Genomic DNA, 27,734 nt, shown 5'->3' on the forward strand with positions numbered 1-27,734 from the left:
ATGAGGGCCTTAAATTGTCAGTTCCATATGCTTAAATATCAGCAGTTTCTGTTATCACAATTAAGGAATAAATGTCACAACCTGAACAACCAGATTTGAAGGAGTTACAGGATATGATGCATAGTGCAGAACAAGTGGGTAAACACACATTACAATCTGGCTATGATGCTCTAGAGGCCTCAAGTAGAGCTGCTGTTACAGGATCAGTCATTCGTAGACATGTCTGGCTTAGGGAAAAAACCTCGCCTGATCATGTTAAAGCTAAACTTCTAGATGCTCCTTTACAAAAGGATGTATTATTTGGTACTAATGCTGAGGAGATACTACGGAAAATGGAAGAAAAAGCTAAATCTATGCAAACTGTCAAAGCCTTTCTACAGGTACAACCACCACGTTTTAGCAGAAATTGGCCTTCAAAAAACTGGTCCTTTCCAGCCACGGACAAGCCCCAAAGAGGTAGATACAGGCGCACAAGGGGCAGAGGACAATCTCAAGGATCATATAGAGGCAGACAATGGCAAACTCCAGCACCAAGAGGTGGCGAAGACAGTGCACAACAATACAGGAAACAAACCCAATGACTTTCCCCTTTGCATGCCAAGCAAGTCTCAGCTGGCAGCACCCTTGGGAGGAAAACTGACATTATTTTCAAAAATTGGCATATTATCACAACAGACAAATGGATCCTGGACATTATAAACAGAGGCTACAGATTTCATTTTCACACACTTATGAGAGGCATGCCGAACCTGCCACACAATCAAAGGGCAGAGGCTCAAATACAAATTTCAAAGCTCATGGACATGAAAGCTATTCAAGAGGTAACTACTCACGAACAAGGTCAAGGTTTTTATTCCAGACTATTCCTGGTACCAAGGAAGGGAACCGATTGGAGACCCATTTTGGACTTATCCATCCTAAACACATTTCTACTCGTACCAAAATTCAAGATGCTCACCTTACAGCAGCTTCTTCCCATGCTGGGCAAGGAGTCTTGGCTGGTAACATTGGACCTCAAGGAGGCATACCTGCATGTCCCAATCAGACAAAACTGCAGAAGATACCTCAGATTTCTTGCAGGTTCAATCCACTATCAATTCTCTGCATTGCCCTTTGGCTTATCTACTGCGCCCAGAGTATTCACGAAATGCCTGGCATCAGTAATTGCCTACTGCAGACTTCAAGGGATACAAATTTACCCTTATTTGGACGATTGCCTGATCCAAGCGGACAGCAAACACATACTTCTGGAACATCTGGCCTATGTAACACAGTTATTGAATTCTCTGGGATACACAGTCAACAAAGAGAAATCCAGGCTAACACCATCTCAGAAAATAATTTTCCTGGGTGCCAACTTGGACACGAACACCTAGATGGCCTATCTTATGCCAGAAAAACAGGGGTAACTAACTCAGTACTTCAAAATACTAGCAAATTGTACCAGGCTAACTGCAAGGAAAATCCTGCAGGCTCTGGGCTTCATGGCATCTTGCATTCTTCTAATCCCATGTGCAAAGTTGCATATGAGGAAACTTCAATGGTACCTAAAAAAACCTATGGTCTCAACACAGCTACAGTTTGGAAACAATAATACCACTAATCCCATGTTTGCAAAAGGAATTTCTATGGTGGGCCCAAGCATGCCAAACAAACACAGGTCTACCATTCTGCAAGCCTCAAGCAAATCAAGTCATCACAACAGACGCTTCAGACTACGCCTGGGTGGCACACATTACAGACAGGTGCATTCAGGGCAAATGGTCCCAAAAGGAAAAGCACCTTCACATCAATCAAAAGGAAATGCTAGCAGTGATAAATGCAATTACAGCTTTCAAGGACCTCCTGCATCCAGGGCAATTATTGATAAGAACAGACAACACCACAGTAATGTGGTACATAAACAAACAAGGAGGAACACATTCATACCCCCTGTGCAGGCTGGCCATGTCACTTTGGAACTTGGCTCTGGAATGGCAAATCAAACTTCAAGCACAGTACCTGCCAGGTTTGGAAAGCACGCTGGCAGACAATCTAAGCAGAAATATGACAGACCCGCACGAATGGAAGTTGCATCCTCAAGTATTTACAAAGATAATCCAAGCGTGGGGAAGGCCAGACATAGATCTCTTTGCCTCCCACAGGAATCATCAATTGGCAAAATTCTGCTCAAGGACATTCCATTCAAAGGCCTGGCGAGTGGACGCCCTTTCTTTCAGTTGGGCAGCACGGACAGTTTACGCCTTCCCACCTTTGCCTCTTCTGCCCAAGGTGCTCTTGAAAGCAAGAGCAGACAGACCGAAGATGATACTGATCGCTCCAGACTGGCCAAGACAACACTGGTACCCACTCCTGAGGAGCCTAACACATTCTCCTCCCTGGACTCTACCTCTAATGCCTCTTCTACTGACTCAGCACAGCTACAAAACTCTTCACAGTCAGTTGAAAACACTCAATCTGGCTGCATGGAAAATTCCTTAACACCACAACAGACCCTACTCTCCAAGGAGGTGCAGGATGTCATTTTGGAGGCCAGAAGGCCATCTACTAGAAAGGCTTACTCTGCAAAATGGAAACGGTTTTGCACCTGGAATGAGAAAAAAGGCCAGGATCCTAGAAAACTGAATTTACCTCAGATATTACAGTATCTAGCTGAGCTGTTGAACAGTGGACTTTCATTTTCCTCCATCAAAATCCATGCCTCAGCCATTTCTGCTGAATACAACACTGATCCACCATTATTCTCCCACCCACTCTTAAGACAGTTCCTCAGAGGGGCTAAGAATATAAGACCTCCAAGGAAACAACCAATACCAGCCTGGGATCTTAATTACATTCTAGAAAAATTAACATTGCCTCCCTTTGAACCAGCTGCCTCAACAGATTTGCAATATTTGTCCTGGAACACAGCTTTCCTTCTGGCCATTACCTCAGCTCGTAGGGTTTCGGAACTACAAGCCCTCATGGCTGTGCAGCCCTTTCTCATCTTCCATCAGGACAGGGTTTCCCTACGAACCAACCCATCTTTTATGCCTAAGGTAGTATTCAGGGTAGCTTTAAATCAGGCCATACACTTACCTACCTTTTACCCCAATCCTCAAAACAAAGGGGAAAGGCTGCTACATTCCTTAGACATCCATAGACAACTACGTTACTATTTGGACAGAACAAAGCCTTTCGGGAAATCAGAACAACTCTTTGTGTCCTATGCTGTAGGAGCTCAAGGGAAGCCAATTTCCAAACAGATTATTTCAAAATGGATAGGCCACTGCATACGGTTTTGTTACTGCTTTCATGGTAAATCTGTACCTGCAGGCATCAGACCCCACTTTACAAGGGCCACAGCTACTTCTGTAGCCTTCCTCAGAGGAGTCCCTACCAAAGATATTTTGGAGGCAGCCACTTGGAGATGTCCTTCAAGAATGCAACTGCAGTCCTGACATATGGATTGTCCTGCCTCAGGCAGCCCCTCGGTTGGCCAGATTCCAAAGTCTGGGTCCGGCGTCGGCTGATGTCGCCTCCTCCCCGACGTCAGAACGGCAGGAGTATAAAGGCATCCGCCAACGCCATCTTCTTCAGTCTTTCTTGCCGCGCAGTGCCTGAAGCAGAAACAGTTCGCAAGTGCCGGTCGGTCAGCCCCTGTGTTTTCAAATACCGAAGTCATCTAAAAGCTAAGTACCCCGTTGGGGAACATTTTTTCTTGCCTCAGCCGATGTCAGAAAAAAGTGAAAAGGTTAATAATTGTTTGTCTTGTGGTAAACAAATACCTCATAAGGACTTCCATTCTTACTGCCTCCCTTGCCTGGGCCCAGACCACGATGTCTCGGCCTGTGCTTGCTTTAATAAGCGCACACTCAGGCGCCGGGCAGAATTTGCCGGACTTTTTTGGCGAATCTTTCGCTTATATCATGCCGTCGGAACTACCGACAGCACAATCTACCAAAAAATGCAAGGACCGGGACCGACATCCTCGGCCCGCGTCGTCCACCGATACCACGCCTAAGCCCTCTGTGAGTGCATCGGTCCCTTCGGTAGCGGTAATTCCACTGCCCCAGGCCGACGACACTGCTTTAACGCGTTCTTCAGTCCCAGAGATTTCAACGGTGCTGGTTGTTGATTTTCCTCCAGAAAGCGAAGCTCTGGATTTACCCGACACCATTCCTGTGGACAAGGTTACCCCTGCACGTGGGGCAGCTAGGCCTCCGGTATCCATGTCCATCAAGGGCTTTGCACGTGCCAAGGCTGCCAGTCAGGCCAAGGCCCATCCTAAATCTACTTCTCAGGGCCCCTCTTCTGCTAGACAGATCATGACTCTTGCTGCAGATCTAATCTCTCTTATCAGGGCTTCTCAGCCGCACCCAGACAGAGGTTCTCAGCCGCCTGCAGATAAAAGGCCTAGAACTGAGCAGACAGACACCCTCTCTTCAGATGAAGCCTCTGGGGATTCAGAGCACTCAGATACCCAGGAAGAATCCTTCCAGGCCTATGAGGACTCTGATGCTGAGGATTCAATTCCCTCTGCTTCCCCTCCTGAGGACATTTCTTTTGGCGAAGTTCTCCACTCCATGAGAGAACATTTTCAGTGGCAGGGTCAGGAATTTTCTGACTCCAGGAAAAGGCTACGTACCTTCCTTAAGCTACCCCAACACAGACCTTTAGCTATCCCTCCAGTGTTTGATGTCCTTGATGATGTATTCTCAGATTCCAGTGCTTCGCCTGATTCACTCCCTCCTGCTCCTATCAAGCCTGACAGATATTACAGGGTCCCTGAAACCCATAAGCATCTCTTTAAGGCCCACTCTGTGGATCTAGAAACTATTTCACAGGGCCCCAAAGGAGTGGCTACTTCCTCGGCCAAAAACCCTCTGCCCACTGACAGGGAAGCTAGGTCCCTAGAGAGATGGGGCAAAAAGGTTTATACCTCTTCCACCCTTGCCATGAGGTCTCTCAACTGCCTTTTTCATATGTTTCAGTACCAGGATTACTTAATGGATGATTTGCAGAAAAAGCTGGCCTCTCCTGAGCCTATAGATAGAAAGGCATTGCAGGATTTGGTTCATAACACTTAGCAGGTTAGCAATCATTTTCTTCAATGTGGTTATGATGCATTGGAGGCTTCATGTAGGGCAGCCATGACAGGGGCCGTTATACGTAGACATGCTTGGTTGAAAGAACAGCCACTGCCAGACCATGTTAAAGTCAAGCTCCTGGATGCAACTCTGGAAAAACAGAAGCTTTTCGGTACTAATGCACAGGATGTATTGAAGTCTATTGAGGAAAAGGCAAAATCAATACAGACTGTCAAGGGTTTCCTCCAGGTTCAGCCTCCCAGATTCAGCAGGAATTGGCCTTCAAAAAATTGGTCCTTTCCAGATTCAGACAAGTTTCAAAGGGGAAAAAACAGGCGTGCTCGAGGTAGAGGGCAATACCGAGGCTCCTACAGGGGCCGCGAATGGCAACCACCAAATCAGAGAAGTGGCGCAGGGAGTTCACCCGCACCACAGGGACAATCACAATGACTTGACTTTCACTCCGCCTACCAAGGCTCAAAGAGAAGCACCTCTAGGCGGAAAATTATCCTTATTCTCAAAGAACTGGCACATTTTAACCAAGGACAAATGGATTCTGGACATAATAGACAGAGGTTACATGTTCCACTTCCACACCTTACCAACGAGACAAGGCATGCCAAACCTGCCACAAAATCAAAGGGCAGAGGCTCTCTTACAAATTTCAAAGCTGTTACAAATAAAAGCTATAGAAAAGGTTCCTCCTCAGGAACAAGGCCAAGGATTCTATTCAAGACTGTTCCTTGTTCCAAGAAAAGAAAAGCAATGGAGGCCTATACTGGATTTGTCCGTTCTAAACACCTTTCTCATTGTGCCAAAATTCAAAATGCTGACATTACAGCAACTCCTTCCCATGCTGGGCAAGGGGTCTTGGCTGGTTACTCTGGACCTCAAGGAGGCATACCTGCATGTCCCAATCAGACACAGTTGCAGAAGATACCTCAGATTTCTTGCAGGAACAGAGCATTATCAATTCTCAGCATTGCCGTTTGGCTTATCTACTGCCCAGAGTATTCACGAAATGCCTGGCATCAGTAGTTGCACATTGCAGACTCCAGGGATTCAAATATACCCTTACCTGGACGACTGCCTTATACAAGCAGACAGCAAACAAACCTTGATAAAAAACTTGGACTATGTCATTCAGTTGCTACAGGCTTTGGGATACACAGTCAACATTCAAAAATCAAGACTATTGCCATCCCAAAAGATTATTTTTCTAGGAGCAAAACTGGACACACAATCACAAATGGCTTTCCTCACAGAGGAGAAACAACAGCATTTACCAGATTACTTCAAAAGCCTAGCAAAACTTATTCAGCTGACCGCAAGGAAGATCCTGCAGGCCCTGGGTTTCATGGCATCTTGCATTCTTCTGATTCCTCTGGCAAGACTACACATGAGAAAGCTACAATGGTACCTAAAAAGCTTATGGTCTCAACACAGCCACAACCTAGAGGACGTAATACCACTCATTCCATGCCTACAAAGGGAATTTTTTTGGTGGGCTCAAGCAAGCCATTTAAACCAAGGCATGCCTTTCAACAAAGTTCAAGCAAGTCAAACCATTACAACGGACGCCTCAGATCATGGATGGGGGGCACACATGGAGGGCAGATGCATTCAAGGTCAATGGACTCCCACAGAAATGCCTCTGCACATAAATCAAAAAGAGATGTTGGCAGTGATACATGCAATAGAAGCCTTTGGAAAATCTCTTCAACAAGGCCATCTGCTAATAAGGACATACAACACCACTGTCATGTGGTATATAAACAAACAAGGAGGCACTCACTCGTATCCCCTCTGCAGACTAACAATGGCTCTTTGGGAAAAGTCCCTGAAACTGAACATCAATTTGCAATCCCAGTTTGTTCCGGGAAAGGACAATGTTCTGGCGGACAGGTTGAGCAGAAATTTCATGAATCCACACGAATGGATGCTACATCCACACATTTTCTCAGAAATAACAACTGCATGGGGAAGACCGGACATAGATCTCTTTGCTTCTCATCTCAATCACCACCTGGACAGGTTCTGCTCAAGGACACACCATCCTCTAGCCTGGAGAATGGATGCTCTCTCCTTCAGCTGGAATACCCTGAAAATCTATGCATTCCCGCCTCTACCATTACTCACCAAGGTGTTACTGAAGATCAAAGCAGAGCAACTAAAAGGAATATTGATAGCTCCAGACTGGCCGAGGCAGCATTGGTATCCCTTGCTACAGACCATAACTCACACCAAACCGTGGCCCTTGCCCCAATGGCCTCTGCTACTGACTCAACACAATTACAGGACTGTTCATCAAAACCTGCAAACATTACACCTGACAGCCTGGAGGGTTCCATGACTTTGACCCATGCCCCCCTCTCCGAAAAGGTTCAGGAAATCTTGCTGGAAGCACGCAGACCTTCCATCAGAAAAACCTATTCGGCCAAGTGAAAGAGATTCATCATCTGGAATGCCAAAAAGGGCCAGGATGCATCAGTGATGAGCATACCTCAGATATTAGAATACTTGGCAGAAATGTTTCATAGTGGCCTCTCATATTCTTCCATTAAAATTCACGCTTCAGCAATCTCAGCAAATTACAACTGTGACCCACCTGTGTTTTCGCATCCCTTGCTAAAACAGTTTCTAAGAGGGATAAAGAATATCAAACCTCCCAGAAAACCACCAGTTCCTGCATGGGACCTCAACTACGTCTTGGAAAAATTAACTCTTCCTCCTTTTGAACCAGCAGCATCTTCAGAAATGCAATTTCTCTCCTGGAAAACTGTCTTCCTGTTGGCAGTTACCCCAGCAAGAAGAGTCTCGGAGATACAGGCCCTCATGGCAGTTCCTCCCTTTCTCATTTTTCATCAGGACAGAGTTTCTCTAAGGACCAATCCTTCATTCATGCCAAAAGTGATATCCAGGGTGTCTCTAAATCAAGCAATTCACCTGCCTACTTTCTTTCCCAAGCCTCAAAATAAAGGGGAAAAGCAGCTGCATACTTTAGACATACACAGACAATTACGCTACTACTTGGACAGAACAAAGACCACCAGGAAGTCTGACCAACTATTTGTAGCCTATGCTGCCGGAGTGCAAGGAAAGGCAGTCTCCAAACAAACAATTTCAAAATGGATTGGACACTCCATCAGATTCTGTTATTCCTTCCATGGAAAGGGTGTGCCAGCCAATATCAGGCCACACTCAACCAGAGCTATAGCCACATCCACAGCCTTCCTAAGAGGAGTGGCTACAAAGGACATTCTAGAGGCTGCTACATGGAGCTCCATGCATACATTCACCAAACACTACAACCTGCCTTTATACTCCAGATCCCGAGCAGGCTTTGCTTCTGCAGTCCTGCAGGGTCTTCTAGCTACACCATCCCTTGCTTAGATCCTACCACCACCAGCTTGGCTATGGTATTCAACCCATATGTCAGGACTGCAGTTGCATTCTTGAAGGACATAGTACAGTTTTGTACCTACCATAAATGTAGATGTCCGATAGATATGCAACTGCAGTCAGGTTTTCCCTCGGTCCTACCCCTCTGCTTTTTCCTTGGGTCCATTCCCCCTCTCCTTTTTTGCTGGGGATATCTGTTATGGTGTATCTGTTTATTACTGTTGTGCATGTTTGGAATTTTTTGGCATATCCATTCACAAAATTTAGCCTTCCTTGGAGGGCACCTGGCATCTGGGGCAAGAAACACTGAAGAAGATGGCATCGGCGGATGCCTTTATACTCCTGCCGTTCTGACGTCGGGGAGGAGGCGACATCAGCCGACGCCGGACCCAGACTTTGGAATCCGGCCGACCGAGGGGCTGCCTGAGGCAGGACAACCCATATGTCAGGACTGCAGTTGCATATCTATCGGACATCTACATTTATGGTAGGTACAAAACTGTACTTTCTGTGCATACCTTCACTAAACACTACCACCTTCCTTTATACTCCAAAACTAGAGCAGGCTTTGCCACTGCTGTGTTGCAGGGCATTCTGGCTCCTCCCAGTTCCACCTAGTGCCTACCACCCTGTGCGTAGCTTTGGGATTCTATCCATCTGTTATGACTGCAGCTGTATGCACGATGAACATAGTACAGTTTTGTACCTACCATAAATGTAGATGTTTGAGTGCTAATACAGCTGCAGTCCAGGTTTCCCTCCCTCCTTCCCCTCTGGGTACAGACCTAGTGGCTAACTCCTCATCTCACAACTTGATTGGGTTATCCTTCTATGGTGTATTTGCTTGCAACTATATATATATATATATATATATATATATATATATTTGGCACCTGACATCTGGGGCAAGAAAGACTGAAGAAAATGGTGTCGGCTGTGTCTTATATACCCCTGTCGCACTGACGTCAGGAAAGAAAGCGACGACAACCGACGCCGGACCTAGACTTTGGAATTCGGCCGGCTGAGGACCCGCCTGACTACAGGAGAACCCATCTGTTATGACTGCAGCTGTATTAGCACTCGAACATCTACATTTATGGTAGGTACAAAACTGTACTTTTCAGCCCAACAGAGTTCAAGTCAAGCTAGTATTGAAAGCGTTAGGCCTCATGGCAGCGGTGATTCTTCTACTCCCATTAGCCCGCTTACTCATGAGACTCCTCCAGTGGATGCTGTTTTCTCAGTGGTCCTTTCAACAGCTCCCAATAACTCACAACATCTTGATAACCCCATCATGCAAGAATCATCTCTCCTGGTGGATGGTTTCCCCTCAGCTTTTTCAGGGCAAACCCTTTGTCCCCCCCCAGTTGCCACGGTGACAACGGATGCCTCCCTGATCGGGTGGGGGGGCATTATCAGGGCAGGACGGTCCAGGGCACATGGCAACAATCCGAACACCACCTGCACATAAATGTCCTGTAGATGAGGGCGGTGCTTTTGACGTTGCAAGCCCTTCAGAGCTCTCTTCCCACAGGGACTATAGCAATTCAAACGGACAATATGTCTGTGGTGTGGTACATAAACAAGCAGGGCAGAACAAAGTCCTACCCCCTATGTCGAGAAGCACTCAGACTTTGGCAATGGGTGATTTCCTCTCAATGGTTTCTGATAGCAATGCACATCCCTGGGAAGTCCAATGTCATAGCGGACAGATTGAGCAGAACTATTCTCATGCCTCACGAGTGGTCTCTAAATCAAGCGGTAACAGACAGAATATTTCAGAGGTGGGGCCAGCTTTGCTGCGATCTTTTCGCAACTCCTCAAAACAGCAAGTGCCTCGACTTCTTCACACTCTTTCCTGTACCAGGTCATCCCCCCAGAGACACTCTTGTTCACGATTGGCCCTGGGGTCTTCTATATGCCTTTCCACCCTTACCATTGATCCCGCAATTAATTCAGAAAGCAACCGCATTGAGATCCAAAATTATCCTCATTGCTCCGTTTTGGCCTTGACAAGTATGGTTTCCGTTCCTGCACAGTTACCTACTGGAACAGCTTGGCATCTGGAACCCCTTCCGGATCTGTTGACCCATCTCACGGGCAAGCTGCATCAGTCTCTTCATTCCCTCAACCTCACAGCTTGATTGCTCCACTTCCAGCCATAGCCAGGCTTCCCCTTATTTCTCCTCCTGTTCGTGATATCATTCTGGCTTCCCATAAGTCCAATACTAGGAAGACGTATGCGAGTAAATGGAAGCGTTTTTCGCACTGGGCACTTCCAGCCATAGCCAGGCTTCCCCTTATTTCTCCTCCTGTTCGTGATATCATTCTGGCTTCCCATAAGTCCAATACTAGGAAGACGTATGCGAGTAAATGGAAGTGTTTTTCGCACTGGGCACAAGCTAGGTCCTTATATCCTTTTCATGCACCCATTCATAAGGTTCTAGACTTTGTCGGAGCTTTTTCATTCAGGGTCATCGTCGGCCACTATCAGGGTACAATTAGTGGCCATTGCTAATTTTCATGTTGGGCTCTCAGAAGCAAATATTATGCCCCACAAACTCTGTAAAGCCTTCCTCAAGGGCATCTTTTTGCTTAGACCTCCAGTTAAGGATCCACCCCCACAATGGGATTTGAATTTAGTTCTAACCTCATTGATTCTGCCTCCTTTTGAACCTGCAGCTTCTTGCTCCCTCAAGCTTCTTTCTTGGAAAACTGTGTTTTTAGTAGCCATAACATCTGCCAGAAGGGTATCAGAACTTCAAGCCTTGTCTGTCCGTCCCCCTTATTTGGTCTTTCACAAAGACAGGGTAACTCTCAGAACAAACCCTTCCTTCCTACCGAAAGTGTCCTCTGAAGCAAATCTAAACCACTCCATTGACTTGCCTGTCTTTTTCCCAGACTATTCCAACAGGGCTGAACAGAAATTACATTCATTAGATGTTCATCGCCAACTACGGTATTATCTAGACAGGACAAAACAATTCAGAAAGTCAGACCAGCTCTTTCTCTCTTATGCTGCAGGAAAGAAAGGGCTTTCAGTATTAAGGGTTACTCTTTTCAGATGGTTGACATCTATTATTACCTTTGTCTATGAGTTGAGACACAGGCAACTTCCGTCTAGGCCTAAGGCTCATTCAACCAGGGCACTATCAACATCAATGGCCTTTCAAGCAAGGTTGCCATTAGATGCCATATGTGCAGCAGCTACATGGGCTTCCAAACATGCCTTTATTGCCCATTACAAACTTGATATAGTCTCCAGAAATAGAGCTGACTTTGGTTCCACTGTACTCAGGAGTCTGTTCCATTGAGTCACCCAGGACCAAGGTGCTAGGGACGCTGTCCCATCCAGCAAGAATGAAGGCGAGAATGACAACTTAACATTAAGAAGTTATGTTCTTACCATAATGTTCCATGTTAGTTGTCTTCTTCTCGCCATCTTTCTTGCGTCCCTCCCTCCTCCCCCTAGCCTGGACAGACTTGAGGTCTCTGAGTCCTTCCATTTCTGGAGATACAACATGTTACGGTTTCCCCGTATCCTTAGTGTTACTAGCAGGGAGTCCGTACTTACAAATGAGGATTATAATAATATATTTATACTATGTCTTAGCTTCCAAACGAGATCTGGGGAGTTAGCACATGGTATTGTGGGTTATAGGGCTGCCTTGAGCTGGTAAAAATAGCTCTCGAGCTATAGTATAGGCAGAGTTGGAGCCGAACCCATCCAGCAAGAAAGAAGGCGAGAAGAAGACAACTAACATGGAACGTTATGGTAAGAACATAACTTATTATACCTTTCTCATAGGCAGTGCACAGCTCATGTAATTTTTTTACCTGTAACTTGCAGTATATTTCTGTCTGTTACTTTTCACGCTCATTATCCCATTAAAGCATCACTAGTGAGAATCATCTGAATAGCTTTACTCATTTTGTAAAATAAAAATATATTTGCATCACTGGTTATACTGTGATTGAAGGCAAGAAGCAGTTTGGAAGAAAAGTCCCTATGCATCTTCTCCATGTATTTCTATGGCAACAGTCAGCTGTATTGAAAAAATGGCATATATATCCCTGTAATAACATTTTGTTAAGCAGACAGACATATCCCAGTGCCATTAACAAAATTCCATTTGCTCTATGCTTATAATGTTTTTCCACTTTACAATCAGCAACAGCCTGCCAGCTTGATTGTTTCATTTAAGTAACTATACATATGTGGTCTCTGGCCATTGTAGTCCTAACAGTGAGCATTCAAACTCACTTTTTTGTTCTGATCAGTGTGCTCTTCTCACATATCTTACGATTCTACTAAAGCTTAGGAGTCCATCACTTTAGAAGAGCTGAGCTGTTCCATTTTTTCAACATCATTAGCAGTCTTTTTTTTCTTAGATCTCACCAATTTTACAGTAGTGAACACCTGCATACCAGCTGGGAAAACAGTTTTAGAACTGCTGAGAAAGTCAGTCTATACTTAATTTACCCTTTTCTATACTCCTCAATAACTACTGTAATTTGTAATCTCCACTGTAGCATCACTTCAGAAAAAAAATCACAGATCACAGGGACTGGTCAACCTTTGGCAGTACATTGCTTTTACAGTTGTGGTAAATATTGTTCCTCTTCATACTGTGTTACAAACGGAACTAGTACTGATCTTTTGCTTTAATTCAGTTGAAATTAATTGTAACTGATAAACTCCGTCATTTCCAGTCAGCTTCTTTGTATAAACAGTTCAGAGTTTATTTCCCACCTTATTGCACCTCACTCAGTCTAAAATGTTTTCCTCTAGCTTTCTCTTCTAGTTTTATGAACCTACTGATCAAATAAACTTGTTGCTCATATTGAATACATTATCCAATGCATTTTGTGACTTTTGCTTTATTGACATGTCATCATATTGTTTGTGCAAAATATCACAATCAGCATCTTTATGTAATTAAGTCTTTTGATGTATCCAGTTGGATCCTAATGTCTTAAATCATGTAGAATGTCTTTTGCATTGTCTTACTGCCTTTATCATCTTCTCCTTCTTGTCCATCCATAGCCTCTTGATCAGCCTCAACATCCATAATCTTTAATCAGCCTCACTCTTTATTACATCCTCCAAACTCACCTCCTCACTACTTGTCAGCAGTACTTCTGCCACCATTATATGCTGGGAACTTAATGACTGTGCCAACTCAATTCAAATGAGAAATTATAAATGGAAAGGAAAACATAATAATGTAATCTTACAATTGAGAAAAACTAGAGGAGATATTCAATCACATGAAACACAATGAGGTTTCTCCCTCATTTATTTACTGAGACTGTCAAATGCCAACTGTGTTGTGTTTGTGGGTGTCCTTGCCAAAAAATCTTCCACCACCTTCTCCTTGAATGTTGCTGGGCATAGTAGGCTTGCAAGTTCATATGTCATATCTCCTTGCCTTTCTGTTGGAAATGTGCCTCTCAACAGTTGTTTGGCCAGGAAGGTGCAGACAACTGACTATAGTATTTCATCAGATATGTGTAACAGGTGACCATCGGGGTGGGGGGCTGTGTTTTACTCCTAAAACTACTTTCAGGAGGTTAGTGCAGTTTCACAGTTGTGTACTGCTGCTATTCTACTGTTTTGTTAAGGCAAACATTATGCAGGTTTCATTGATTCAGCTAATCATGCTGTATAATAATAACAAACTAAGTTCTCACTTAAATCAGTATGAGAAGCTGTTGGGTGAAGAAAGTGCCATATCTGACTGTGCTATACCAGTGACACTGAAGCACTGCTGCAGAAAGGTTTCTAGCATAGATCTTTGTCTCAAAAAATAAAGTTTGGTGCTATTTATTTCAGGATTTTTTTATGAAGTGGCATGTGAATCCTATTCTCTATACTGTTGTCTTTAAATATTTGATAACTGCTCTTGAGGAGATGTAATAAAAGCTATATAAATTTACAACCACTGCTTATTGTAGTTTTTATTCTGTTTTACCCTGGACTACACCAGAATTTTTGCTGATTGATTGATTGACTTAACTTTGTTTTAGGATGGCTGTTACTGAGAGCACATGCCCACTTACTAGTAATAATTACTAGTGTATTTACTTATTTCAGTTAAAACATCAAGATGTGATTTGAAATGTACATCATAGCAGACTACTTGTAAATCAGCCAACTGTTGTAAACATCTGTTGTACACGAATTATGATTTGACAGGAATGTACATACCATCTCTTTATTTTAGCATTTTAGTTGCATTTGTTTGCTTGTTAGGCAGTTAATTAAGTTAATTAACTTACTATGTAATTGATCTGATGGCACTACAAATGCTTTTCATCCATGACCTGGGATGCAAGAGCAGCAGGAAATGTATGTATGAATAGGGACCATTTAGAGACGCTTTTTAATCAATTGTTTTTTAAAAGGCATGAATAAACTGAAGTGACCTTGCAAATACTGAGTGAATATGCAGACTTTATACCAACAGTATTCAGTGGTCAGGATTGAACTTTAGATGCTGTAGCAGTTATGCAGACACCTTAACTATTGAGCCGCCGTGTCACCCAGTAGTTTGTAATACATTTATTTCTGTGTTTTAATTTTTTTTTATGGTGAAATAGAATGAATATATGTAGGTACTTGCGTGTTATCGTAACCAGATTGGGAACCCGACATTATTCCTGATGTTATCGCGAAACGAGTGTATTGTACAGTAAAAAAGGGTGTGTGAAACAGGAGTAGGAATAGTTGTCAAAGTTGTCTTCCTGGGGACCGTCCTTTTGTGACGCGACTAAATGCAAAATGAAATGAACAGGGCAGATGAAAAAATGCCGCAGTCATCAAGCACAGATTCTTCCACAGTTAGGAGGAGTCAGGATTGTGTTTACTCTGACTGAATAGTCCTGTAGGAAAAACAATTACCACCAACACACAAGTCATTGAAACGCATAAAAACAACACTTGGATTCGACCCAAACACACTTTGAAAAGAAAACATCAACGCTCAGAAGAAAAATGGCTTGCACAGCTTATTTCATTCCTACATAAACTCAGAGCAAAATAAAACAGTTAAAAATGCACATGTAAATAGCCACATTAATGAGAAGCTGGAATACCTGCTGTTACTGGCAAGCTGCTACTGTAGGCATTAACCAATTCTTGCATCCAGTTACGGCAGTGAAGGACATTACTCGCAAGAAGTAATTTGGCCATTATTCCTGTCCCTTTTACAGAACTAAAGTGATGGAAGTAATCTGGACTTTACACATCCCTTGACAGTGCAGAATAAACTACATACGCTTGGACATTAGGAATTAGGGCAACTTCGTAATCTGTTTTGATAATTGCAAGTACCTATATATATACTTGTAAACTAGTGTCTTCTCAAGTTTTTCCTGAACTCTTCCATATCCTATCCTGCCCTTTCCTACTGTCCCATTTTTCTTTCTGAGCACTTCCTTTTCAACCACAACTCTGTTTCAGCTATGTAATACATTCAAATCTTACCAGTTGTTTTCTTTATCCTGTACTAAGACATTCCAAGCTTTCCATGCCTGTACTTGTAGTCAGCCCCTCTATTCACTTCATGTGGTTAAATTAAGAATATATTTTTCATTGCACTAGATTTGCAAGTTTAATGTGTCTTGCTGGTGGAGGCAGTATTACTGTAAATCAGAGCATTTGAGTTTACCCAGCTTGTGTTTCCTATCTTTCCATTAGTGGTTCTCCTCCATGTGAAGACCAGTGCAGGTTTCCCACATTTGAAGGTATCGATATGTATATATATATATATATATATATATATATATATATATATAGAGTACAACCCCCCCCCCCCCATATTTCATGTTATTCTAATATATTTTCAGTTTAGCAGATAAATACTGGTGTTGGCCCCTCAGTTTAAAGTAAAGCAACATTTCCTATGCAGTGGTTCATGTTACCATGTGTTGGTCTTTCTGTTTGTTTAGTGAAATTCATGTTTTGCATCTTTTTTCCTTCAGAAAAAATAATCTTCAGTCAGACATTGAAAGATGTATGATTGTTTTTTAGCCCAAGTCTGTAAAGTTTCAAGTGGACAGATTTGACCTAAACATTATCACATCCAGCACTTGACCTGCTCAAGGATGGACCATAATATTGAGTTTTCTTCAACTTCCCTCAAATTTAGTAAAGGTGTTAGACTGAGATATTTAAAATCTTTAGTACCATATCTTATTGAGAAACACTTAAAATCTTTTCAAATATAGGAAGTTAGAAAAGATAGAGAATGATCAGAATATAACAACAGTAAAATGGAAAAGTCAGTATAGAGTAGAAAACTAGGAATTTTTCTACTTTATATTCTGACAAGAAAGTAAATCTTAATTGCACAGAGGGGAGTACTTCTACGTTGATTGCACCCAGAAACATTCCTATGACATGAGCCACGGCTGCTAATACTGAAAGTAAAAGAGATGACAAACTCTAAGCATTTTAGTAGTTAATCTAACTGCAACTGCAGCTGCAGCAAAGGAGGTGTGAATTACTGTAGAAATGCCCATCATAAATCCTGGAATTTCTTCTCTCTGTTTTGATTATAGGCTTTTTATATTTCAGTATTGTTTAAAACATAACAAGGAAGCAGAAGGGACTTGTGCTCTCTTCAAAATCCATGCACATCTACTTTTAACAGTAAATGATGCAGTCCTTCACCAGTAACGGTGAAAGTCTAGGATGGGAAAAGAAAAAAAAAAGAGGAGGAGCTCCTTTCTTTTGATCTTTTACAATTTTTTTGTGGCAGAAAGTTTGTTGCAAGATTTTGTAAACTTAGGCTATGAGGACGTGTCTTCCCAATTCAGTCTCTGTACCAGATAATATTTCAATATAAATGACTTGGAAGAGCTTTTCAAGTGGCCTATTAATGGTTCTTCTTCCCCTAAAGTGTTGCATGGACATGAAGAGGATGCTAGAATGTAAGTTGGGGATCCCTTCTCTCTTTAATATTCATTGACGTTGTGAAGTAAAATAGTTGTCAGCCAGACACACAGCTTCTTGCACAAAAAAAGAACAGATGCACTACACAAAAACTCTTAAGTAAATGAGAACTCTACAGTAATGAGAAAGCAGTCTCTCTTCTGTTTCACTGTACACTTCTCATTCCAGAAAAGTGGTTCCATTTGCGTTGGTACCTTTTGAGAGAGAATCAAAATTGCTGGACAGTAAAGAAAGAAGGTATACAAGGGGTTGGGAGTTCGCATAATGTTTAAGGTGTTTACCTCACATTCAAGAGGTACAGGGTTTGAATCTTACTAAGGAAAAATTGGCTAGGCTTAAAATGGTCCACAACAGCAGCTAGCGCAGTACTTATGAATTTATGAACATATATGTATGTGTGTCCAGTACTTTAGCCTTAATAGCTCTTAATTACATAGTGGATATGGTTTCCTGTCATAATTCATTTCTTTGTCAAGTCTGACACTCTACAAAAAACACCAGACTGAAGAAGAAGACAATGCTAAAAAGATTATGGCCAGAGCTGATAAAATGTGCCCCCACATTATATTCGTGTACAGCTGTTTGGGTACCATTTCCAGGTTAGTTGTGTCTGTGGTTTTGATACGGTTAAGATTTTCAGTGGCTTAACAGGTAGCAAACTCACCTTTGATGCTGGAAGATGAGGCTGTTTGTTCTATTCCCACCTCTGGTATTTGGATTCATCTTCCATTATCGGCACATTAAAGGAATACAAGGTGGGTGCTGCACTCCTGAATGAGCTGTCTTTTGAATTATATGTACTAAAGCACCATCAGTCAGAGCTGGTGGTAGCTCAGTTGTATGTAAAGAATCCTATGGCACATATTGAAAATACTGGGGAAGTTTCTTGGCACTCTGGCTAAATTTTCCATAGTCAGTATGAATAGCATCTTTAGTTTCCCCCTGAAAAAAAGATCACTGGCATAGTGGGATTAAACCAGTCAACAAAAGATAAATAAAATAAGGCATGCCTGGCTGAGCAATTAAACTTACCCTGAAGTTGGGGAAGTTTAACTTGTCAGATGCCCCAGCTGCTACAGACTTGCTTTTTTGGTCAGCTAGCTGGTAGCATTATTGGCCTTCAGAAGAAACTCTGGATCCCACCCAGTTCGGGTTTGTGAAAGGCAGATCATGCCTCCTGAACCTGATTGACGACTTTGAGGCGGTCACCAAAGCCGTGGATGAGGGTATGGTGGTTCACACAGCCTATCTTGACTTCGCCAAGGCTTTCGACTCCACCCCCCCATTCTGGAATTATAGCTAAACTCACTAAACTAGGTATAAATCCCTACGTCACAAGATGGGTTGCCAACTGGCTCACTGACAGAACCCACACTGTAAAAGTTGCAGACTCCAAATCTGACCTCAAAGCAGTGACAAGTGGAGTACCACAGGGTTCTGTCCTGGGACTTCTGTTTGGTATCTATTTCTGTGAAGTACAGGCTAACACAGAAGGCCTCTGGATAACGAAGTTCGCAGATGACTGCAAACTAGAAGACATAGTCAAGTCACCAAATGATGTGGACATCCTACAGAAGGGCCTCACTGAGACAGATGCCTGGTGTCAGAGCCATGGCCTCAAGATCAATGCCAAAAAGTGCAGTGTCATATCCTTTGGTTAAAACTCTGAACCCATGAACTACCACATAGGCAGCAATATACTTAAACACCAAATGCGTGATAAGAGACCTTGGGACCCAGGTGGACAGTAGTCTCTCCTTTGATAGTCACATCACCACAGTAGTCAGGAAGTCCTTCTACATGGCACACCTCATCATAAAAGGGTTCTCATCCAGGAAAAAAGAGGTCATTGTTCCCCTCTACTTGTCACTCATTAGACTCATTATGGAGTACAACACCCCTTTTGGACTGTACCTCACAAGACATCTGCAGCAGCTGGAAAGGCTACAGAAGTACCTCACAAAGAGGATTACTGGCCTCAAACAAATGCCCTACACTGACCACCTCAAAAAACTCTAGCTTTCCTCTGTAGCATATCACCTACTCTGAGGTGATCTCTGCCTAACATATAAAGCTATGTCAAACCCAGAGCTGTTGGACATGCTACACCTAAAGAAATCCCAATCCCTCCGAGCTACACACTCTAGGGACCTAAACCTTGTCGCCACAATAAACAGGACACACTGGAGGGATAGATTCCTGTCCCAGAGACTTCCTATACTCTGGAACAAGCTACCCATCTATGTCGAGCAAAGTTCTTCATTAGCACTCTTCAAGAAAAATCTTGATGAGTGGATGGGAAATAGGAAATACACCCCGGGATCACTTCTGTGTCTCTGCTGGACAGTGGCACAGGAAAATAACTTTCTTGGGTGGCATAAGCTATGGAACCTTGCAGGCTAGGCTTACGTAGGCCTTTGGGCCGATAGCCTAGTACCTACCAATGAACCTATGTTTAAGAAGTCATGTTTCATCTTCCCAGTTTCATATTAATGTCTGAACTATAACTGAAGTTTTTTTTAAGGAATTTACATATACTTCTAACAAACTTGTAGGTTCATAGGTGGTTACTGGGCTATTGACCCAAAGGTCTTTATAAGCATAGCCATGTGTACCCAATGTAATACTAGAGAAACCCAATGTAAATGATCTTTCCTAAACTCGAGATCTTAGTTCACAACAAATGCTCATACCTAGGAAGGTCATAGGTGAAATCCCCAGCAGGAATTTACAGCTTCCCATGCAGTCATCCAGGCTATGCTTAAATAGGGTCATAGAGGGCCATTGTTTGATGTGAACTGGTAGCCTATTTTAGAACAGTGGCAACCTCTGAGAGACATATCTGTCTCTCCAGCAGGTTTTATTTATGTTGTAGGTCAGGCTGAGGTCCCTGGAGCAGGTGACCCTTCTCCTGTTTGACTTGCTGATATGCAGCGTTTCCATTAGGTTTGGATCTGAGATTGCTCTGTAGGCCAGGCATAAATCTCCTCTAAGTAGTCTATATGCTGCTGAGTACAGTGACTTCAGTCTGCAATGTATGACGTGCTGGAGACTCTGAATTTTCTTGGTTAGAAATCTTTGAGGTGTCTCAAGTTGCTGCAGGTGTGTGGTAAGGTACATACCAAAGGGAGCATTATACTCAGTTATTGGCCCGATGAGGGGTGAGTACAAGGGTGTTATGACCTCTTTCGCTCTTGAGACAATGCCTTTGCTAATGAGGTGTGTGATGTAGAATGCCTTCCTTACCACAGCAGACACATGGTGGTCAAAGTTTAGGCTACAGTCAACTTGCATTCCCAAGTCTGTCACTACTGAGTTGTTACTTAGGGTATTATTATTTATATGATCATTTTACCAAAGTCGATGATAATGCATATTTTAGTACTGAGTTTGAGTCCATGGCTTTTGGCACCAATCATTTTTTTGTAAGTCCCTCTTGAAGTATGACATCGTTTGGGGATTCAGTGATTGCACCTAATTTGCAGTTGTCAGCAAACAGCCACAGCCCCTCTGTTTTGATTTGAACTTCAGAGAACTTTCTTCCAAACAGTAGGGGGCTCAGCACTGACTCCTATGGAACCCCACTGGTGACAGGTCTGCTGGTTGAGGCAAATTCCCCAACTTTGACTACTGAGTGTGATCTGTTGGTGAGCCAGATATTATTCGTATTTCACTGTTGCAGTCATTGCATTTGGGTTATCTACTTGCAGGTAGCCCTCAGTCAGCCTGATTATCAAAGTCTTGGGTCCTGCGTCGGTTGCTGTCTCATCTTCCATGAAGTCAGGTAGTCAGGGGCTAAAGCATGCAGCCGATGTCATTACATCAGTCTTTCTTGCTGTGCGGTGCCCGAAGCAGAAGCAGTTCATAAGTGCCGGTCGGCCGACTCCTGAAATTTTCGTTTTCGAGTTTCACATCCGAAGTCTTCAACTAAGCTAAGTACCCCATTGGGGAACCTTTTTCTTGCTCTAAACCAATGTCAGTAAAAGTTAACAATTGTATTTCTTGTGGGAAGCAAATACCTCATAAAGATTTTCATTCATACTGCACTCCTTGCTTAGGCCCAGACCACGACGTACCTCGCTGTGAGTTTTGTGCCTTATTCAAACCTCAAACTATTCGTTGTCAGTTCATTTTTGCATCTAAATATTTTGGTACTCGGTTCAATTATCCAGAAATGGCTTCAGTAAGCCACCCAATTACCGACATTCCAAAAAAGACACAAAGATAAAGACAGAGACATACCGCATAGGTCCAAAGCTGCCGCCGACGCTTCTCCTAAGCTAGCCACCAGTTTGCCGGTACTCAGTGAGGCACTGTCGCAGCCCCTGATACCCACTACTTCACATTCGCAGGCCTCTACTGGGACCCATTTGGAGTCCGGTATGCCACGAGAAGATTCTTCGACTGTGGAACCTGCGGATGTCTCTACCTTGGATGGGTCTGGAACCGCTGTGCAGGCACCGGCTTCTGAGGGTGTATTCAGGCCTACTGACTTGCATATCAAACCAACGCCATCTTTTTCTTCAAGGCCTAAAACTCATTCCATGCCTAGAAAACTGACGCCCAGACCACATGGTCAGGCCCCTATGCCTAAAAAACAAATGATAAGAATGGCTGAATACCTTATTACTCTAATCAGGGGAAACCACCCTTCTCCCTCTAAGAGACCTAGAACTGATTTTCCTTCTGATTCTTCTGATCAGGATTATGAAATTTCTGTTTTCTCTGATGACCAGAAGTTGCCCTTATCTATATATGAGGATTCTGATGCAGAGGACTCCATTCCCTCTGCTTCCCCCCCAGAAGATTTCTCTTTTGGTGAAACTTTGTATACTCTTAGGGAACATTTCAGCTGGGAAAGCCAGGATTACTCTGACTCCAAAAAGAGGCTTAGGGAATTCTTTCTCTTACCTCAACACAGGCCTTTAGCTATCCCTCCTGTACTGGACATTGTAGATGATGCCTTTTCAGAATCTAGCCTGGCCCCTGACACTTTACTTCCAGCTCCCAGAAAACCTGACAGGTATTACAGAGTTCCTGACTCTCACAAGTTCCTCTTTAAGAATCCTACTGTGGATCCTGAGACCATTTCACAGGGGCTCAAAGGCATTAAGGCTTCTACTGCCACAAACCCTACCCCCTCTGATAGAGATGCCAGGGCCCTGGACAGATGGGGTAAGAAGGTATACACTTCTGCAACTTTGGCCATTAGGGCCTTAAACCACCAGTTTCATATCTTAAAGTATCAGCAGCATATTATTGGATTGCTTAAACAGAAAATGATGTTGATTCCTGACTGTGCTGAAAATAAAGAATTACAGGAAGTAATGCATTCTGCTGAACAAGTTGGAAAACATACTTTTCAATGTGGTTTTGATTCATTAGATGCATCTTGCAGGGCTGCTGTCACTGGGTCTGTACTTAGAAGGCATGCTTGGCTTAAGGAGCAATCTTTGCCAGATCATGTTAAAGCTAAGTTACTGGATGCTCCCTTAAACCAAGAACGCCTGTTTGGCAACAAAGCAGAAGAAGTACTTAAAAAGATGGAGGAAAAAGCTAAATCTATGCAAACTGTTAAAGATTTCCTGCAAGTATAACCTCCCAGATTTAGTAGGCACTGGCCTTCTAAGAATTGGTCCTTTCCTGCCTCTTCCAGGCCTTCTCAGTCCAAACACAGAACCAGCAGAACACCCAGGCTTCAGTCCCAATGTACTCACAGGACTAAGCAGTAGGGGGCTCCCACTTCCAAAGCTGGAAGTAGTAAGACACCCCCTATGGTAAACTGTCACAATGACAACTTTAAACCTTCCAAGCCCTGCTCAACTAACTGTTCCTTTAAGGGGAAAGATCACCCTGCATGCAAAAAACTGGGAACTCATTACCCAAGACAAATGGGTTTTAAATATAGTTTCCTAAGGATAGAGATTCCACTTCCACTCCTTACTAACTCCAAATGGTTGGCCAGACCTACCCCCAAATCAGTGGGCAGAGGCTTAAAAGCAAGTTCTCTCTCCTAAGCATCAGGGCTATTCAACATGTCCCAGAAGAATGGGGACAAGGTTTCTACTCAAGACATTTCCTGGTACCCAGAAAAGACAATTCCTGGTGTCCTATCCTGGACCTGTCTATCCTAAACACTTTTTTGGTGATCCCAAAATTCAAGATGCTAACTCTTCATCAGCTGCTTCCTATGCTAGGCAAAGATGTCTGGTTGGCAACACTTGATTTAAAGGAAGCCTACCTGCACATCCCAATAAGGGAATCTTGCAGAAGATACCTATGCTTCAGAGCAGGTTACATGCACTGTCAGTTCTCTGCACTGACATTTGGCTTATCTACTGTGCCCAGGGTATTCACAAAGTGCCTAGCTCCAGTCATTGCATTTTGCAGGCAAATAAATATTCAAATATACCCATACCTGGATGATTATGTAATTCAGGCAGAAAGCCAGGACATACTATTAAATCAGCTGGCATTTATAAAGAAATTACTAACCTCTCTGGGGTACACCATAAACAAAAAGAAATCACATCTAGTACCCTGGCAACAAATTGTACTCCTGGGAGCAAGCTTGACTACAACTTCCCAGATGGCATACCTCACGCCAGAGGAACAAGTTAATTTGACAGCCTACTTCAAGCTACTGGCCACAAAGAGCTATCTGCAAGGGAAATACTGCAAGCCCTGGGGTTCATGGCCTCTTGCATTCTACTAATTCCATATGCAAGACTGCATATGAGGTAACTACAATGGTATCTAAAAAGCCCATGGTGCCAACATTCACAGGGCCTAGAATCAATGATTCCTATCATACCTTGTCTAAAGACAGAGTTCATTTGGTGGGCAGAAGCCTGCCACCAAAACAAGGGACTGCCATTCACTCTACCCCTTGCTACCCAAACCCTAACAACAGGCACATCAGATTATGCATGGGGAGCTCACCTGGCAGGGAAGTGAATTCAGGGCAAATGGAACCCAAGTCAAATGCACCTGCATATCAATCAAAAAGAAATGTTAGCTGTACAGAATGCTCTGACAGCCTTCAAAGACCGCATTCTTCCAGGACAGTTATTGGTAAAGACAGACAAAACCACTGTTATGTTGTACATAAACAAGCAGAGGGGAACCCATTCATACCCCCTCTGCAGACTAGACATGGCTCTGTGGAACACAGCCTTGAGCTACCAAGTGCACCTACAAGCTCAGTTCCTGCCAGGCAAGGTAACTACACTGGCAGATGACCTAAGAAGAAATCTCATGGACCCACACAAGTGTAAACTGGAACCAAAGATATTCAACATTTTGAGAATCAAATGGTAGAGCCCAGATATAGACCTGTTTGCCTCCCCTCAGAACTACCAGTTGGACAAATTCTGCACAAAGACTCCCCACAGATAAGCTTGGAAAGTGGATACCCTGTCCTTGGCTGGAAAAACCTATCAGTTTATGCCTTTCCCCCTCTGCCTCTCCTCTCCAAAGTGCTACTAAAGATCAAACAGGACAAACCAAGGACAATACTTATTGCACCAGACTGGCCATGCCAGCACTGGTACCCCCTCTTGTGCAGTGTGTCACTTCTGGAACCAAGGCACCCGCCTCAGACCCTTGCCCTGCTGTCCTAGCAGGAGGGCCAGATTCTGCACCCACAGCTTCAAACCCTGAACCTTGCAGCCTGGCTAATTACATGAACTCTCCTTTCCCATCCCTCAGTAAGCAAGTGATGGATGTCATTATGGAGGCAAGGAGGCCTAGTACTAGAAAATCTTATGCTGAAAAATGGAAGAGATTCTGTTCCTGGAGCCAAACTCCGGGGATGGACACAACTGTGCCCAATTTACAGCTCATTCTTCAATACTTAACTGAGATGCTTCACAAGGGCCTTCCCTTTTCTTCCATCAAAATTCATGCCTCTGCCATCTCAGCTCATTTTAATACAGAGCCACCCCTCTTCTCTCATCCACTGCTGAAGCAATTTCTCAGAGGGGCCAAAAACTTAAGACCACCCAGGAGAGCCCCTACTCCAGCCTGGGACCTTAACTTTGTATTGGAAAAGCTCACTCTACCTCCCTTTGAGCCAGCTGCAAATGCAGAGTTGAAATTCCTTTCTTGGAAAACAGCCTTCCTTCTAGCCATCACTTCTGCAAGAAGAGTGTCTGAATTACAGACCCTCATGGCAGTGAAGCCTTTCATCATCTTTCATGTGGACAGGGTATCCATCAGGACCAGTCCCTCCTTTATGCCCAAGGTGGTATCCAGTGTAGCCCTTAATCAGTCCATTTATTTGCCAACCTTCTTTTCTAATCCACAGAACTAAGGGGAACGAATACTGCACTCCTTTGATGTGCACAGACAACTTGGATTTTACTTGGACAGGACTAAGCCTCTCAGGAAATCTGAACAACTGCTGGTTGCATTTACTGCAGGGAAGGAGGGGAAGGCCATTTCAAAGCAAACCATTCCTAAGTGGATAGGCCATTGCATTCATTTATGCTATAAGCATCATGGAAAACCTACCCCACAGGGGATAAGACCACAGTCAACAAGGGCTGCATCTACCTCTACAGCCTTTCTCAGAGGTGTCCCTACCAGGGACATCCTAGAAGCTGCTACCTGGAGTTCTGTACAGACCTTCACCAAGCATTACCACTTGCCAATTTTTTCTAAATTCAGAGCTGGTTTTGCCACTGCAGTCTTGCAGGGCCTTATAGCTGGTCCTAATGCTATCTAGCTGCCTCCTCCCTTCCTTAGCTTTGGGAATCTACCCAAATGTAATGACTACAACAGTGAAACATGAAGAACATAATACAGTTGTGTACACTTACCATAAATGTAGATGTTTGAGTGTATTCACTGTTGCAGTCCTGGTTACCCTCCCTCCAGCCCCCTGACGTCTGTTGACTATACCTCTATTCTTGCTTGCTATGCTTAAAGCTTTTTGGTGTATTTGCTTTTTGTTGGAGGTGTAACCTTGTATATAATTGCTTCACATTATGGGGGCACCTGACATCTGGGGCAAGAAAAACTGATGTAATGGCGTAGGCTGCATGCTTTATACCTCTAACTACCTGACGTCATGGAAGATGAGACAGCAACCGACGCAGGACCCAAGACTTTGATAATGCAGCCGACTGAGGGCTACCTGCAAACAGATAACCCAAATGTAATGACTGCAACAATTAATATAGTCGAACATCTACATTTATGGTAAGTGTACACAACTGTACTTTAGCAACCCACCTGATGACATGAGAATTGATATTCAACTGGGAGAGTTTATCAATGATGCTTAAATGTGGGACTGTGTCAGATGTCTTGGCTAAGTCAAGGTAGGCTGTATGCAGTGATTTGCCTTTGTCTATGGCTCTGGTGACTTTTTCAAAAGAGTCCAGCAGGTTTAACAGGCATGATGTGCCTCTGACAAAACCAAACTGTGTTGGATCAAGGGTTTGGAGAGCACCTCTATCCTTATTTATAAGGTCCATGATGATTCATTCCATGGCCTTACAGATAAGGCTGGTTAAGCTTATGGGTCTGTGGTTGCCAGGGTCTGTTGCTGTAACCGCTTTATGAAGGGGAATGATGGTTGCTGTTTTCCATTCAGCAGGGACAAAGCCAGTACTCAGGCTGTGGTTGAAGAGAGTACCTAATGGAGTTGCTAACTCATGTTTTAGACCATTTGAAAAGCAACCTGGGATGCATTCTGGTCCCATAAATGCTGTGTTTTTGACCTTGAGAGACCATTAATAACGTGCTCTTTGGAGATGCAAGTTGGGGGGAGATGTAGAGGGAATGCTTTGTGGAATGTTTGGAGGGGACATGGGGTGAAATTTTCACCAAACCTGTCGGCTAATAGGTTAGCTACTTTCACAGGATCAATGTGTGTGATGCCATGCACAGCTAGTTCAGCACATGTCTGGGTCCTAGCTTTTAGGTTACGGATATAGCTGAAGAATGCCGTATGGTTATCCTTCGCTATGGCTGCTAAATTTTTTTCAAAGTTGTCTTAGAGGATTTTACTCGTTTTCTTATTTTTTTCCTCTTATTGTATAACTTATTAATGCTACACATCCACCAGGGAGGCTTGTTTTTTTCTTGAGGATCTTGTTTTGATCTTATCAGGTACAGCTTTGTCAATACATTTGTGTAAGTGTTTGTATAGGGCATTTGTGTTTACCTTAGTATAATTATCAATGCCATCTGTGGGGACAGGAGCTTGGAAGTTATTTATACCATCCCTTGGAAGGATATAATTAGCTTTGGTGAATGTTTTTAGCCTGAGTTCACCTAAGAGGGATTCAGATGTT

Source organism: Protopterus annectens, chromosome 11.part0 (genome assembly GCF_019279795.1).
Source record: "Protopterus annectens isolate FY-2018-M chromosome 11.part0, PAN1.0, whole genome shotgun sequence".
In the NCBI taxonomy this organism is placed as follows: domain Eukaryota; kingdom Metazoa; phylum Chordata; order Ceratodontiformes; family Protopteridae; genus Protopterus; species Protopterus annectens.